The sequence below is a fragment of the Cryptomeria japonica genome, chromosome 4 (assembly GCF_030272615.1).
Source record: "Cryptomeria japonica chromosome 4, Sugi_1.0, whole genome shotgun sequence".
Taxonomy (NCBI): domain Eukaryota; kingdom Viridiplantae; phylum Streptophyta; class Pinopsida; order Cupressales; family Cupressaceae; genus Cryptomeria; species Cryptomeria japonica.
This window is the reverse complement of record NC_081408.1, coordinates 352,748,883-352,767,610: the sequence shown is the minus strand read 5'-3', so window position 1 is coordinate 352,767,610 and position 18,728 is coordinate 352,748,883.

The following is an 18,728-nucleotide window of genomic DNA, read 5'->3' as shown; positions in this document are numbered from 1 at the left end:
GTTAAAGTATCATAAAACATGAAATAATATGGTCAATTTATAGGCTCATCAAAGAGTATATCAACCCAAACAAACTAATTTTTAAATATTTAATTTAAACAGTATCTTGGTTCTTTCTTCATGAGTGGTCAACTACTTCTTATATATATTTCTTGCCTCTTAATTAGCACCATTGCTCACTCTTTCAAACTATTTTCCACTCTTAATTTTTCTTTGATTATATGTATAAAGTGGTGAAAATGGGGATTACTAGTCTAAACATGCAAACTAGGAATGAAACCCATTCACAACAACATCACATTAAGGTGAATTAATCCAATAGGCCCAACTTTAGACCTATTGGAAATAGTTGGGCTTACTCTTGAAATCGCTTACCTTTTTGTTGAATAATTGAAATTAGATAAGATAAGATGATTAAATGCAATATATAGGGCTAATGATGAAAAGTTAAGAGTAATAAGCATAAGTAGATAGTTTCAAAACATACATGTAGAATTTGAGTATAGATTTGGAAATAAGAGGTAGAGAGGAAACTTTGTTTGCAATTTGAGCTTGGAAATTTTGGACTATATAGCTAGTGTTGGCAATATGTGTTGTCATTGAAGTCAACCCGATATTTGACAATATGGGCTGTCTTTGATGATGTGTTCTTGATTATGGGTAGTTTTTGTGTTGTCACTGATGTTGTCATGTTGGTGTACTATCAAGGGGAAAGTGTTGGCAATATTGTAATTTGTTTTCAACCTTCAATTTGTATTGGGTTGTCAAATATGTGTTGGTCAAATATGGAAATATAGTCACTATTGATTGCAATTTCTTTGGGGTGTGGATGTCCACCTTTCTTGGTGTCTGATATCTACATTTAGTATGATGTCTTAATGGTAATAAGTTATGGATTAGTAGCATGATGATGATGGCAAGTATTTGTTTTACTTGGATCTGGCACTCTTATTCAAGTTAATGCTATTTTTGAAATATTTGTAGTATGAGGAGATGTGGTTTTTAGGAAAGAGTAGTTAAATTCTAGTCGGAAGAATGCTCTGCATTCCTCCACATTTTAATTTGGTCTTGTGGATTTAGACATTATTTTTATGCTTTATCGATATTGCACTACTATCTTCTTAGGTTCTTGGTGTTGTAGCCAAAGTGGCTAGTGATTGTTGTTTGCTGACATTCTGGCTATCTGGTAGAAGTAGATTTGATTGGTCTATAAAAAATGCTTTGTATTTCTCTATATTGATTTTTAAGGTGCTTTGAGTTGGTGTACATTCTAATTGTGCATTGTCTTAGCTCCAGTTTCAACTGTTCAGGAGTCCTACAAGAAGATTCATTGAAGTTTTGTTCAGGACTATATTTCCTAGGACTGTGATCTATATCTTTTTGTGTTGGCCAACATGGATATATGTGACAATGAGAAATAAGTATTTGGTAGTGATGTTGGATGTTGTAGGAATGTTCTTGTGTGCTTCGCATTGTGCTAGATGAACATGTTGGTGATACATTATGTCTATTGTTGTCTCTTTAGGTAATTAGTGTGATATGGCAGACAAAGCTTTATTTTCTATCTTGTGTTATGATCTTAATGATATATGCCAACTTTGGAGAGTGTGTTAAGTTTTACTTGGGTCCTACCCTTTGTATGTGGGGATTAATATTATGTTATTTAGATGCTATGTTTTTGGGTTGACTGGTTATGTACTACATTTTTTTTTACACGTTACCTTGTTGCCATCCTCAGATGATGTGCACCAATGTGCCTATTATTTGAAGCTACTCAGAGAAGTGTATTATGATGTTTTAGGTCCTATCTATCTCTTGGATTGGATGGAATCCACCCAATTATGTTTAGTGGTTAACTTAATAGGACCTATGCTTATCCTTTGTTTTGGCTGACCTAATTTATGTTTACAATGAAGAAGATGGTATATATGCATGTGTGTGTGTTTATATATATATATATATACATATATATACATATAGATATATAAATATATATAAATACATATATAAATATATATAAATACATATATACATGTATATATGTATGTATATATGTATATATATATATATATATGTATATGTACATGTATATATACATGCATATATACATGTACATGCATATATACATGTACATGCATATACATACATATACATATATGTATATACATGTATGTATGTATGTATATATATGTATATATCTATATGTATATATGTATATCTACATGTATATATGTATATATACATATATATATACTTATACATATATGTATATATATATACATATATATGTACATATACATACATATACATACATATACATACATATACATATGTATATATATATCTGTGTGTGTGTGTGTGTATACATATATATACATATGTACATGGATACATACATATAAACATATACATGTATATATACATATACATATACATATACATATACATATATATGTATGTATATGTATATATATATATACATACATATACATACATATATATATATGTATATGTATGTATGTATATATATATACATATACATATACATATACATACATATATATGTATGTATATGTATATGTATATGCATATGTGCATATATATGAATATATATATATATATGTATGCATATATGTATATATACATATCTATGTATGTATATACATATATATACATGTATATATACATATATGCATACATATGTATATATACATATTGTTAGGAAATCCATGCGCAAAAAAACTCTCCTATCGTCAATTCAATAGGGGATCAAACAAGAATACCTTTTAAAATTATTTTACAACACATTAAGATGACATAGACATATGATTCAAATATCCAAACACATAGAGAAATAACACCAAGGTTATGTGGGAAAACCCTTATGGGAAAAAACCCACCACCCAACTGAAAGACTACTTTATTTACAGTAAAAAGATTACAATAAAGATATAGTATTGATAGAGAAGGTATTCATTCTCAGTCTACACAATTCAAAACTCTGCTATAACATCATGCAAAACATTCAAGACTACAAACATGCAAGACTACAACAACGTAGCCTCTCTGCATCCCTTCGTAGTCACTTCGTTCTGCTCTGATCAACATAGACCTATCACTTCACTCTACTCTGCTCAACCATCGTTCAACTTCTGCTCTGCTCGACCACACTTTGATTTATACAAAAAACTCCCCATAGAATACAACAATGATCACTCTGATCCTCTGACTGCAAACATGCCATCTATCGAATCAGATCATTACATTCTTATTAGTTAGAATAGCAACTTCGAAGTGTAATCATTGAACGACTGCCATTTGGTTAATGAACTCATGGAAACTAATTATCCCACATTCATCTAGAAGTCGGCTCAGTTCGTATTCAAGTATCTCGACAGAAACATTCTGAGTGTTCGCCTACTTGTCTTTTGGACTTTGGTTCGGGTAGCCATCCGCAGTCAGATATTTCTCCATTGTCCATAGGAAAGACTCCAAATGAGTTACTCCGATCTCCCGATGACCCAGAGATGATCCCATTGGGACATCAACAAAACCTTCCTACTGTCTCCCCGATCCCCAGTCAACCCGCTCACCGAAGGAGACCTCATCGGGTTTTGGTATAACATCAAAACTGTTACTCCAATAAGTAGAGATACACCGAAGACAGATCCATCGAGCATCGACACAACCATAAAGCTTCACTCCTGATATCCGATGGCATATCAACTGCTTGAGACCGGAACCATCGGGCATCGACCGAACTTCAACATGGCTTCTTCGATAGCTGATAGCACTCCGATAACCCAAGGTGGATCCATTGATTATCGACACAACTCCCATCCAGTCCTCCCGAAAGCCAAAGTTAGCCCGATGACCGAAGTTGACTTCGTTGGGTCATCGAGATGACTTATAAATAGCTATTCCGATATGCAAAGCATTTCAACCGGAAGACAGCTAACACATCGGGAATTTAGTGTAACAAATAACAACCTCTCCCGATAGCTGATACCAAATCTGAGAAGTTGAGTTCATCGGCTAGAGTTGTCCCGATAGAAAGAGTCCAACCTGATACCTTCCTGCAAGCTGTTCCATCGGGGTAAGTTACCCCGATCAACCCGAACACTGGTCAAGAGAATTTGAGGTATATTTCCAAAAACCTCCCACTTGCTGAGGAATCTACTGGACCTGTCTACCATGCTGAACATTTACAGATTACACTAAGAACCATGGACTCTAAAGCCCATCAATGTTGATATACCACTCAATCAAAAACCATTAGGAAAAAGAAATTAACATGTGCACCTATGCAGAGTAGTCTCATCTCATTCAAGAAAACTTCCACCTTCTACCATGCCACTGGCACTGGATATACATAGAAGCTATCCACTAAGAAAACTACAACTCTGTCTCCCAAGAACATAAAACTCATGATCCAAAAACTAACCGAATGTACAAACATTTGTTATAGATGTTGCTAGAATAACACCCATAGCAAGTGCTAGCACTTCCACATACCCTTAAGATATACCAAAATGAATTTTAGAACATTAACATGTACAACCTGTTACTCATAGTCTCAAGCTTCACATTCAATACACACCAAGGAGCTCCCACTGCACAGGTAATGTCAAAGTTGAAAAATAACCGTTTACAACATCACATAGAAGTGAATAAATCTTTGTACCAAGAGATTTCCCAATAGAGAACCTGCAAGCAAGTCTTCATAGCACCCTGTATCATGCCCTTCTATACCCACCTCTTAAATGTCAACTGTGTTATAACAGATGAATGTATCTTAGTTGAACCTATTAATCATTCCAACACATACATCTCTAGACACAAGAGAAAGATAGCACCATCTCTATTTCCATGTATCCATGAGCACTTGCAACTGATCAACACATGCCAACCTCCAAATGCATAACTACATTATCATGAAGTATCAAACAATATGATCAATGTACTCAAAATACAGAAACAAAAACTAGATCATTGTCAGACTTCCAACTGCAGAATCAGGAATATAAACATGACAAACATGATCTAAAACATCTCTTCCAAAGAGATTACATGCTATGTATGAAAATAACCATATTATGTCAAAAACTCTAAATGCATCTCAAGAGTGTACCCATACATAATATAACACATCCTAACTAAGGAAAACATGTCAAAATATGACATAAACAACATCTCTACCAAGGACTTATGAATCCTCAAGATGTTAGCATCTTCAGTCACATGAAGATCATCCACCATCAAATGATGAATATACATCACTGCCAAACATGGTACCAAGTCTTACATGGCATCGTGACAAACATCTTCTTCATGAAGATTGAACTAGACATCAATAGATGTTTGACTTGCCAAAGCAGCTCAGAAGGCATCTCCATCCTCATTCTCTGAGGACCTAGAATCTAAAGAACTCTTATTTTCTTTCTTCTTCTTCACTTTGCAATCCTTCCGAATGTGACCAACCTGCCCACAGTTCCAACACTTCACTTTGGACTTATTTCCAGGAGCATAACTTTCCTCTGACTTGGATTTAGACTTCTTTTCCTCTGTCTTGCCACGAACAACAAGGGCCTCCTTGACCATCTCAAAATATTTCCTTCGTGTTTCTTCTGACAACAATGAAGCAACCACTTCTTCCATCTTGAAAGTGGTTGTTGTACTCCAAATGGCCATTACCAAATGATCCCATGTGTCAGACATAGAACATAACAAAAGCATACATCGATCCTCGTCATCAATCTTGACTCTCATGGAAGTTAGCTAAGCAACCATCATGTTGAAAATATTTAGATGATCTGCAACAGATGTACCTTCGTCCATATTTAAGGAATACAACTTCTTCATCAGGAACAACTTGTTTACTAGAGATTTCCCCTGATAAATGTCTCCAAGTTTCTTCCACAGAAAATGTGTAGTCTTTTCCTCATGAATGTTTAACAGAACAGAGTCTGCCAAATAGAGTCTGATAAATCATCTGGCTTTTCTATCTGCAAGATCCCAGTCTTCTTGCTTCATGCCTAAAGGTTTTTGTCCAGACACAACAACCCAAAGATCTCGATCAACCATCAAATCTTCCATCTTGAGTTTCCACAACTCAGAGTTTAAGCCATTAAACTTCTAAATCTCCACTCATTCAGAAGAGTTTGCCATCTCAACCTGCAAACAAGATACTCTACCAAACTCCCACTGAAAAAAAAATTGACAAAAAGAACCAACCCTACCCAACAAGGATAACACAACTAAATGGCTTTGATACCACTTGTTAGGAAAGCCATGCGTGGAAATGCTCTCCTATCGTCAATTCAATAGGGGATCAAGCAAGAATGCCTTTTAAAATTCTTTTTCAACACATTAAGATGACATAGACAAATGATTCAAATATCCAAACACACAGAGAAATAACACCAATATTTACGTGGGAAAACCCTTAGGAGAAAAAACCCACCACCCAACTGAAAGACTACTTTATTTACAGTAAAAAGATTACAATAAAGATACAGTCTTAACAGAGAAGGTATTCATTAGACAAGCTAGGGAAAGCTTCAAAAATCTTAGTTGGATGGTTATGGGGGATTTCAATACGCCCTTGAAAGAGGAGGAAAAATTTGGAGGTAGTCCTCCTCAGCTGGAAAGTAGGATGGCCCTCATGGATTTTATTTATTCCCAAGCTCTTAATGACTTGGAGATACAGGGTTGTAATTTCACTTGGACAAATAGAAGAAATGGTAATGACCTTATTCAAGTGCACCTTGACCGAACTCTCATTTTTGATGACTGGTACAGTCAATATTTCTGTTCTTTGTCAGCTCATATTCGGGTTGGTTCTGACCACTTTCCAATCACCTTCAATGCTGATCTGATCAATAGAAGGAGAAAACATCCCTTTAGATTTGAAAAAATGTGGACCCTTCACCCCGACATTAAAAAATATATCCAAAAATGGTGGAGTATCCAAGCTGAGGGAATGGCTATGTTCAAAGTTGTTAAGAAGCTCAAAAGTGTGAAGGACAACATTTGAATCTGGAATAAGAACAACTTTGGGAATATATTTGAGGCTAAGAGTAAAATTCAGGAAAACCTTAAAGAAATACAGGACCAGATCCAGAAGGATGGTTTCAGTACTGTTACTATTGCTGAGGAGAACGAGATTCTTAAAAAATACCATGACATTATTGCTAAAGAGGAAATGTTCTGGAAGCAGAGATCGAGATGCATTTGGCTCAAGGAAGGGGACAGGAATACAAGATTCTTCCATATGTCAACCATCAAGCATTAAGCAGCCAATAGAATGAACAAGTTAGTTGTGGACAATGGGGAGCTGGTCAAGGAGGATGAAATAAGGAATGAAGCTAAGAGGTATTTCTCAGACCTCCTAACGAGGGATCAAAGTCTAGATGCTGAAGCTCAGTCCTCTTTTCTTCAGAACATTCCTCGTCTCATTGATGCTCAAAATAATGCCTTTCTCTCTTCCATTCGTTCCATCTTATAAATTTAAAATGTTATTTTCTCCTTTGATGGAAACAAAGCTCCTGGTCCTGATGGTTTCCCAATGCTCTTTTTTCAAGAATTTTGGGACATTATCGGGACTGATGTTGCTAATGGGGTTAAGGAATTCTTTGGGGCTAGAAAACTCTTGAAGGAAATCAATGGTACTTTTATTGCTCTCATCCCCAAGACTCAAGGAGCTGATTCTTTGGACAAGTTCAGACCTATTAGCCTCTGCAACTCCTTTTACAAGATCATATCAAAGGTCCTAACTTCTAGACTCTTGTCTATCCTCCCTGCCTTAATTAAACACCAACAGAATGGGTTTGTACCTGGAAGACAAATTCTCAACTCCATTATTACTATTCACGAGAATATTCACTCTCTTGTTAAAGTGAAGAAGCAGGGTCTCATCCTTAAGCTCGACCTCTCCAAAGCCTATGATAGGGTTGACTGGTCTCTTCTTCAGAAAGTTCTCACTTCCTTTGGGTTCGCCCCAAGAGTTGTGCATCTTTTCTCCCAACTTACCACTTCTGTGTCCTTTGCTGTTCTTGTCAATGGTTCTCCTTCAACTTTTTTCCAAGCTTCGAGAGGTCTTAGTCAAGGAGATCCTATCTCCCCCATCCTTTTCATTATTATGGCAGAATGCTTTGGTCGGACCATGGAAAACTTGGTGCAGCAAGGATCCTTTAAGGGCCTCCAACCCTCTTCTGCTGACCTTATTTGTTCACACCAGCAATTTGTTGATGATACAATAACTATGGGGGAATCAAGTATCTCAGAAGCTAAAGTTCTGAAGAGTACCTTGTGTAAATATGCTTCAGCTACGGGGCAGCTTATTAACCGGGCCAAAAGTGATGTCTTTTTCATTAATACCCCTGAGAGAAGACAACAAAGGATCAGTAGAATTTTGGAGTGTAAGATTGCTGACCTTCCTGCTACCTACCTTGGTCTCCCCATGGGATTTCCCCTCCTGACTCCTTTTGGAGTTCTCTAGTTGATAAATTTCACAAAAAACTTGCAGGTTGGAAAGGGGCTCTCTTAAGTCAAGCTGGTAAGCTCCTTCTCCTTAAGGCTACTCTTTAAAGTATCCCCATTTATGCTCTTAGCCTATTCAGAATTCCAGTCAAGTACGCTGAAGCTATTGAGAAAATTCAAAGAAGATTTCTATGGTTTGGGGTTGAGGAAAAGCAAAGAATGTCCTTGGTGGCATGGGATCAGGTTTGTAAGCCAAAAAGCAAAGGTGGTCTGGGGCTTAGGAGGATTCACACTTTAAATAAAGCTCTCTTGTCTAAACAAACTTGGAGATGGTTTCACTTTGATTTTGAATGGTGCAAAATTTGGAGAAGTAAGTATTCTCTTCTGTCCTCTTCTCTTTCTTCTTTTCTTAATTCGGATCTCAGCATAAATGGATCCCATATCTAGAACCATGTTTCTAAATGTAAAGATGTGATTGCTAAAGGAGTGACATGGAAACTTGGAAATGGCAGAAAAGTTAGATTCTGGGAGGATCCCTGGCTTTTTGACAAACCCCTTATGGATTTCTATGAGTGGGCCTCCCATGCCCCCTCCTGTATTGACTCTTTTGGTACCTTAGTGGCAGATTACTAGGATGGGAACAACTGGCAGAACATTGATAGTATTCATCCCAGTCTCTCTAAGCTCAAAACCCAATTATCTGCTATTTGGCTAAATAAGAAAGAGGATTCCCTGATCTGGAAACATGACCCCAAAGGCATTTTTATTGTGTCTTCGATGTATTGTATCCTTTCCCCCTCCCCTCCTATGAATCCCTTCTGGTCTAAAGCTTGGTTAAAAGGCCTCACTCCCAAAATCAATTTGTTCTTCTGGACTATTCTCCAAAATAAGATCCTTACTGTTGACAACCTAAAATGCAGAGGTTTTGCCCTTCCAAACAGGTGTGTGTTGTGCTTTCCAGAGGAAAAGTCAGTGGACCATCTTGTCCTCCACTGTTCTTTCTCAACTTCTGTTTGGGAAAACTTCCTCAAGAGCTTTAGTCTAGCTTGGGTATTTCCCAGTAACATCAGAGATTTGTTCTCCTCCTGGCAAATTCATTGGACTAACTCTTTTCTAAGATGTATGTGGCAGCTCTGTCTTCCACACATTTTGTGGGGTCTTTGGAAGGAAAGAAACAACCGAATATTTAGGGATGTGTCCCTAAATCAAGACATTGTTTTTCAGAAAATTCAAAGGGCTATCCAAGAAAATATGGGAATCATGGAGGTCTCTTGTTACTCAAATAACTCCTTAGAGTCAAACATCTTAAGAGCTTGGAATATGAAGATCACTGATGGTCCTAATCTCAACTACAACAAAAGGCTTGAAGCTAAATGGCAAACCCCTCCCCAAGGCTAGCTCAAAATCAATTTTGATGGTGCAGCTAAAGGAAACCCAGGTCCCTCAGGCTATGGAGCTATTCTTAGAGACTACAAAGGCATTTGCAAAGGTTTGATTGCTGTCCCTATTGGTACTCAAACCAATCATAAAGCGGAAGCTATGGCAGCCCTTCAAGGCATTATTCTAGCCAAAAAATGGAACTGTCCCTATCTCTGGATTGAAGGGGACTCTAATAATATAATAAAGTTCCTCAATGGGACTTCATAGCCCTCTTGGTCGATTCACAATATAATTTTTTCTGCTATTGAAATCATTAGAACCTTCAAAAAATGCCATATATCCCATATCTATCAGGAGGCCAACTATTCTGCTGATTGGGCTGCAAATGTGGCGGTTAAGAATGAGACTATTACCACGTGTATAGGTGAGAGCGGTCTCCCTGAAGATGTCAGACAAATCATAATTGATGAAAGATATCAAAGTACCCCAAAGACTCTTGATTGATAGGACAATTATGATAAGTACTGAAGTAAGCACTTCGAATTACTTCTATAATGAGGTAATTACTCATTATAACATCAAAGCTAGCAAAATGTGTTTTATAACCTATCAGATCATAAATGCCACACATGCTTTCTGGGTATTTGTTTTAGCTCTGAAAAGCTCTCTGTTTTACCAGTTCTGTAATCAAAACTTGGCTGTGAGAAACGACACCATGGGTGGAAATAGGAGATGATATGAGCCAAGCAGTTGCAAGGAGTGGAAACAGAAAGAAGAGGTGTGGGAAATTTTGCAGAAGGGTGGTCTTTCGAGCTTCATTGAGAGACTCCATGGCCATGATGGAATGATAACTAGCTTCTTCTGCAAAAATTGGAAGAAGGGCATGCTTAAAATGGGCGACCATCTGGTGGAAATTGACGAAGATTTAATAGCTAAAGCTACGGGTCTCAATAGGGAGGGCTGCAACTTCTACAGAGACAGGAAGGTTAGCAAGGAAGCCATTGAAAGGTACTTGGTCATGGAGAAAGAGAAGAAAAGACTGGTAAAGTTGAGTAAAACCTATTACCCGCCTAGGGCTTTTGCAAAACCCTAGCGGGAAATTCTCTTTGTTTTAATGAGGTATATAACTCTAGATGGCAGGTTTATGAAAGTCTATGGGTATCATTTTGTCCTATTAAACCATTTTAGGCATAATGATAAGGTGAATTTCCCTTACTTCTTGCTCTGCTCTATGAATGCCTCCCTAAAAGCCTACAAAGAAAATCCTTGGGGTGATACTGCAATGTGTTGGGACTGATTAAAATTGAATTAAGTTTAGAAGCCCATTTCAAAATTTTGCCCTGCATGTCAAAAAAGTACCTAAATAAGTCAGTTTGAATGCCTAGTTAGCAAGGGGGTAAAATGGAGCCAGTTGATTTTCAGAGGGTAAGGCTCGAGATTCATGTCCCACACCTTTCATTTGGCCTATTCAGTGTGTTGCAACTTTCAGAATTCAGTTTGGAGAAGTTTATCAAGTACCCGTTTTGAGGGGTGAGCTGAAAGTGCATTCTAGGCACAAGTGTAAATTTTATTAAGTAGCCTACTTTGAGTGATTATATCTTTTTCCCTGTTGATCATCATGAAGAAATTCAAAGTGGATTCAATTCTATGCATAAATGTGAGTCAGCCTACAAAATTTCAAGTCCTAACGAATCCGTTTGCTCAATTTTCATAGCCAAATCCATTTGTAGTTTGTGAGGTTTGCACAAGTGTAAAAATGTCCCGGTGAATGTCATGTCAGAATGTTTGTTCTGGGCTAATGTTGGTATAAATGGTGAGATACATTTAAAATTTCAAGCTTTTATCAATCTGTTTGATCGGTTTTCAAAAGGACTCATTTTGCCATCAAATTCAGTTATCCGCACTTCCAGTGTTAGATCAGTTAATGTAGCCGTTTTGGTGAGCGCGCCGTTTGCATCCTGTCAGTCTGGTGATCGAACTGAGAATTCAAAGATTTAATATGTACTTTAAGGTACCTATGTTTCAAATTTGAGGATCCACGGAGGTCGTTTGATATTTTTGAGAAAGGCATCATGTGTTGCCAGAACATTGACTTCATCAGGTCCGCAGTGTCGACAAAGCCAGTTGGCCATTTTTGGAAATTAATATCTCTTCGCTCGGGACTCGTCTTGAGAAACCGTTTGGTAGATGTCATCCTTGTATATCAAAGTACATGCGTGTCAGATGGCGAGCTCCAGAAAGGTGTTTTGACAGGTTTGAAAATTACGTCTTCGCGATTAAATGCGAAAATTGTGGCGTAATTGCTTGAAGGTTGTAAAATGCGGATTAATGATCCGAAAACGATGCCGATCATTTCCGGAGGTACGTTTGAGGTCCGTGAAGCATTCCAGGGGTCAGTTGCGTAAAAACGAAATTTTTTTTAGTCGGACCCACTTTGGGGCCCGACCTAGCTCATGCCTGTGCCGTATTAGTTTATTGGCGACTTTGTTCACTGGGAGAATTTCAGAATTTTATAAATATGGATTGTAGTCACGAGATTTATCATAAGAGTTGAAAAGACTGTAGACCTTCAGGCAATTTCAAATTGGTGATTCTAATGCCCAAATCCTCCTTCAGTGACAAAGAAGAGATATTAAAAATGCAAATGCACTTGGCAGCCGTGGTGTTGAGAAGACCATTTAAAAGTTTTAAACCAAATGCATTGGCATGTGGAAATTCATTAAACCTTTCAACCAAATGTAATTTGGGATTTTGAAAGCCAAATTCCACAACCTTCCCAACATTCTCCTTGTTGTGTGTGATGTCTGGGAGTGCATTTTAAAACTCCAGCCAATGCAATCAGCAGGTGTATCTCCAACATTTCCCCTTTGATGAAGCAAATGGTAAAGGCATGTTTGCGAGGCATAAATCCAATTCCAAAAAACAATGCAAAGTCTCCCTGCACAAATGAGAAAGGGGCAATTCAGAAACAATTAGCAGCAAATAGCAATTGGCTGGAGGAGAGGCAAATAAAAAAAATAGAAATATTTTCAATACAAATGAAATTTGGCAACCAATCTTGTTTCCTCCTTGCTGTGCGTGGATGTTTGGAAGGCATTTAAAATTCAGCAAAAGCAACAGCAAGCCATAAACCCTCTTCACGTGGCATGGTGATGGTCTCATGAGAGAAAACAGAAAATGCTTCCAACAAATAGTTTGGCAGCCCTTGCGTGATTAGTGAAGGAGAGGGAATGTTGAAACTCCAAGTTAATGCAATTGCAAATGGCAACGTGGCTGGTAAAAGACTTCTTTCCTCCAGTGTGTGGCATGGTGAAAGGCGTTTAAAACTTAAGCAAATGCCATTGGTGGGAGGCATTACCAGCAGCCACAAGCTCCAATTAATGCATTTGGTAATTTGAAACAGGTGAATTTAGAAGTTCAATGCATATTCTGCCCAAGTCCTCCTCTCTGCATGGATATTGGGAGGCCAATGTTCAGCAATAGTAAACTATCAAATTAGTGAAACACTCTCCTCCTCTTCGTGGTTTTCTTTTTTTGAACAGCATAGTCTTTCAAGCAAATGCATTGGCAGATGGAAAATCCCAGTGAAGACCCTGTGCAGAGCATGATGGAGGAGAGTGGGCATGTGTGAAATTTGTATGAAATCTCCAAGCAAATGCAAACACCAATGTAAATCTCTGTGCGTGGTGGAGGAGAAGCAGCGTTAAAACCAAAGCAAAGGGCATCGAATTCCAAGCAAATGCAAAGAAATCACCATTAAAACCCAGGGAGAGAGCTTCAAAGCACAGTCCCAGGCAAAACGTTTTATCCCACATTCACTGTGGAGGGTAACTTTGTGGTATTTAAATGCAAAACCTTACAGTAGTATAATGTCTAAGCCATAAAGGCTTTTGACACATGGTGCCCAATGGCGCCCAAGGTGGGCCCACGCATGAGCACACTTCCCAAGGTGATGGAGGAGTTGAATGGACAAAGACCAAGTGAACCCCACACAGGCACGCTTCCCGAGGCAAATAGGCGAAATTTTGCAGAGGAAGGCCGGGTTAATGAGCGAGCAGGTTCGAGAGAGATCGACGGCTCACGCTATTTCGCGAAGGGAAGATGCACGTAGTTTAAACCCCGCGAAATAGCGAAAGTGAACGAGAGGTGTCCACGTGTCGTGATAGGTGGCAGTCCAGCAGGCGGGTCCCGGTGAGGTGGCGCACAGGTGTCAGTCCAGTGGTGATGACGTGGCGGCCAAGTGGCAATGACGAAGCAAATGACGTGGCGGTGATGAGGTGTCATCCCAAGTGGCGTCCGGTCAACCCCATCGACCAATCAGATGCCACCACGTGGCAAGGCGTTAGAGCACAAATGGAGGCAAAAAATCAAATTTAAAATGATTAAATGATATAGTTTAAACTATAGAGAAATTCGAAAAATTTAAATGATGGGTCCATGTTGAGGATTGATTCGCCCAAGGCTTAATTTTTTTCCAAAGTATAAAGTGTTATATGTTTTCGGAAAGCTCTCGGAGTGAGGAATCCGATTATGAGGTTAATTTTGACAAATGTGGGATATTTTAGAAGAAGTTTCCATGGGAACAAAATTTAGTTAGAGAGGAGACACTTGGCAATTCAGTTGCAGATTTGATTTTCTTCTCTCCTCCTTTTTATTCCAAATTCTTCTCAGTTGTAGGGATTCCAGAAATTTGGAGAATGGCTCCATTTTTTCATGGCTTCCAATTCTGAGTATTCTTCCAGATTGTACAGAGAAGGGTTATCCTTTCAGTAATGGAATTCGATTCTTTGCTATAGGTGTTGTTAGTTGCAGGTTCTTGTGTATGTAAGGCATGCACAAATTCACACAGAAGTTGTCTCTGGATTTGTATTTTCATTATATTCAGATCAGATCCTCAAGGAGGATGAGATTTGCTATCTCAAGGAGGTAATTGTGATTGTTTGCAGGGATTCTTCAAGGAAGAATTTAAATTCTGTAATAAATCATGAATAATGGAATATAGTGTTTGGATTTGATATTTTCTATGAGTGAGCTGAGTAATGCATTTATGCAAGGCATTAAATGCATGAATATTTAATAATGAAGATGGATTTGCAGTATAAGGTTTCATTTATAGTTTGATGTGTGACTCTGTTGCCCTTGGATAAGGCATTGCTCTTGCAAGTTTGGGGATGTTTCTCAGATATACATTTTAAAAGACAAATCTATTTCCCTTTATGTTTAGGGGTGTGTTCTTCTCATTCCAAGCTCTGTTTTCATTTATGATTTATACAGATCTAGCCAATCTGTATTGTGTTCCTAATTTGGTGAGCTTGTGGAATGGTTTGTCTGCTTATTGTTGATGCAGTCTTATGTTTGTGATTGTTGTATTTAATGCATCAAAAGGGTGTCCCCTCCTAGGTCTAGCAGAACCTGAAGTGCAGGAGGATCATTAGGATCCTATGTTATGTTGTCCAAGCCCTGAGGTGTTTCATTGATTGAGATTGGCTATCTCATAGATAGATTTGCAGGTGTCTTGGGTTATCTCATATATGTGTGTGTGTGTGTGTGTGTGTGTGTGTGTGTGTGTGTGTGTGCATATGTATGTATATATACACACACATATATGTATATACTATACATACATAATGTATATATACAAATATATATATATATATATATATATATATATATACATACATATATGTATATATATGTGATGATATGATGTATCAATAAGGATCCAGACAACTACTAAGAGGGGGGTGAATCAGTAGATAGAAAACTGACTTATCTTTCACCAAACTCAAAAAAAAACTCTCAAGTCAATCACTGAACAAACTGGTTCAAACACCGAACTACAGATTGCAATAGCACTGATAGTTTACCGGTTTGACTGGCATATCAGAATAATAATATAATAGCTTTGAAACTCCCAAACCATTTAACCAAAACATCAAAATACTTTACTAACAATAGTAAAAGAACATTTCAGATTACTGCCGATCATCTTAACATAACTAAGTGGATTTACCACTTAAGCAAATCAACCATATCTAACATAGCCACAAAAACCATTCACCACTTGACACAATCATTTTTGACGTGGAAACCCAAATGAGAAAAACCATGGTAGGGATGAATACCCACAAGTATTTTGAACTCTTCTGAAGTTCATCCTGTTAGGAGCCAAACCTATTAAAGCTTTACAATAAGTCTTATTAAGAACAAATCCTATTAGGGACCACTCGTTTAAGGGATTGACTATAATGCCCTACTAGAAGCAATACCCTATTAGGAGTAACCTTGATAGAGGATTTGAAATCCAAGATAATGGATCACTTGGTTAGAGGATTTAGATAACACTAAGCCTGTTAAAGCTTACTCGGTTAAGGGATTTAACTATTGTAATTGTTAGAGAACAACAGGGGTTTGCTAATCTGGTAAATAGAACCACTCTGCTTGATCAAATCCTTTTCATGCTCCTATCTTCCTTCACACATACTGCATATACTCCTTTTGGTTTGACAACCAATCACATTGACACTTAACCAAAATTTCCAACACTACAACTAAACAACTCATCGACCTTATAAGAAAAACAATAGGTCAGTAAAACATCACAAACCTAAGATCTCATAGAGATTACAAACAAATTGGTTCAAGTATGACCGTTAGATTACATAGCAATCATTTCACATTGTTCAAGACAACCTTGATTGCTCCTTAATCACCGCTTCATTGATTCTTGTAACTCATCATGTGGTTTCCTCTTCACGCGATGCACTCGCTCATTCCCAAGATAAAACCGTTATCTCTACATGCCAAAAACCATTTGAAACTTATCACATACAACATGCATACGTGGCATAATCATTACCATTCACCATTTGATCATAAATCAATACAACCAATTCACCAAGCTCCATCAGTTAGGGTTTGGCACATCAACAGGTAGGGTTACTGGTTGATCTCACTACTTCTAAAGTAATACCAGGTTTCCTTCGCTTGTACACTTATTGGTTGCAATACAACATCATAACAACATCATTACCGGTTACAATTGACATCAATGACAACACAATAGTTCATCAATGGAATCTTCATGCAAGTTCCAACTATCTCCCCATTTGGAATTGATGGCAATACAAATATCAATACCCTTGATTGTGATGATTGAGAGTAATGCACATACATAGGTATAGGAATCTTGGTTTACATTTTACCATGTACTCTCCTTCAATTGTGTCTCCATGTCTTTAACTGGTAACTGGCTATAGTTCTTCTCTCTATCAATCATACAATTCTTCTCCCCATAACCAAATTGTTCTTCTCCCCCTTTGAAAACAATGCCAAAGTGAAAGTAAAACATGCAGTGTCATACTTCACTATTTTGCATCAACAATCTACAACTTGATGCTCCCCCTGTGGAGTAAATCCACTCTACACCAATCTTGCTTCAAGATTCTTCAATTAGCTTCGGGACTAATGTTTTCGCATCTACTCAATTGACCTCATATAGGGGCACAAACCCTAACTGACCTCTAAGATACTCAAAAGTAGTCTTAGGCAGAGGTTTAGTAAAGATATCTGCTAGCTTCTATTTAGTAGATACATGCTCCAATAACACATCTTTAATCTGCACTTTCTCCCTCAAGAAATGATACTTCAGTTCAATATGCTTGGTTCTAGCATGCAACACCGGGTTCTTTGAAATATTTATTGCACTGGTGTTATCACGTAAAATCTTTACCAGTTCTATGATCTTCAACTTGAATCCTTCTAGAATGTGTTTCATCTAGATTTCCTAGGTACAATTCATATATGCTGCAACATATTCAACTTCAACAGTGGATTGTGATATACAACTCCGCTTCTTTCTGCTCCAAGATACAAGTCTTCCTCTAAGAAAGAATGCACCATCGGTTGTGCTCTTCCTGTCATCAACATTTCCTGCCCAATCTGCATCTGTATAAACTTTCAAATCAATGTTACCTGCATATGGATACCATAATCCATAATTAATAGTGCCTTTCAAATATTTGAATATCCTTTTAGTTATAATAATGTGTTCTTTTGAAATTTGACAACTAATCCAACTGCATGAGCAATATCTGGTCTGTTGTGAACAACATAATGCAATTTTCCTATCATTGATATGTACTCCTTTTCATCAACATATGCGGCATCATCTTCCTTAGACAATTTACAACCTGTAACCATTGGTGTCGCAACTGGTTTACAGTCTCCCATTCCAAATGTCTTCAATACCTCTTTCACATATTTTGACCGTGTGATTAAAATACAACTCTTCATCTACTGAATTTCCAAACCTATGAAGAATTTTATCTTTCCTACCAGAGACATCTTAAATTCACTTTTCATCTCATTTGCAAAGTCATAACTCATGTCATCATTTCCTCCAAAAATGATATCATCCACAAACACTTCACTAACCAATATCTTATCTCCTTCAGTCTTGAGATATATATTGCTGTCTTCACTGGTTCTTTGAAAACCTATTTTCATCAGGTGTAAATGTAGTCTTTCATACCATGCTCTTGGTGCTTGCTTAAAACCATATAATGCCTTGTTTAGTTTACACACCATATCCTTTGCATCAGTCAAAGTATAACCATCTGGTTGTTCAATGTATACTTCCTCTTCCAATATTCTATTTAGAAATGTTGACTTCACATCCATTTGATATACTTTGAATCCCCTATATGTTGCAAATGCAAGTAGAGTCCTAACACCTTCCAATCTAGAAACTGGTGTAAATATCTCTCCATATTCTTCTCCTTCTTCTTGTGCATAACCTTTTCATACCAATCTAGCTTTGTTTTTGACTAGTACTCCATCTTCATTCAATTTATTCCTAAATACCC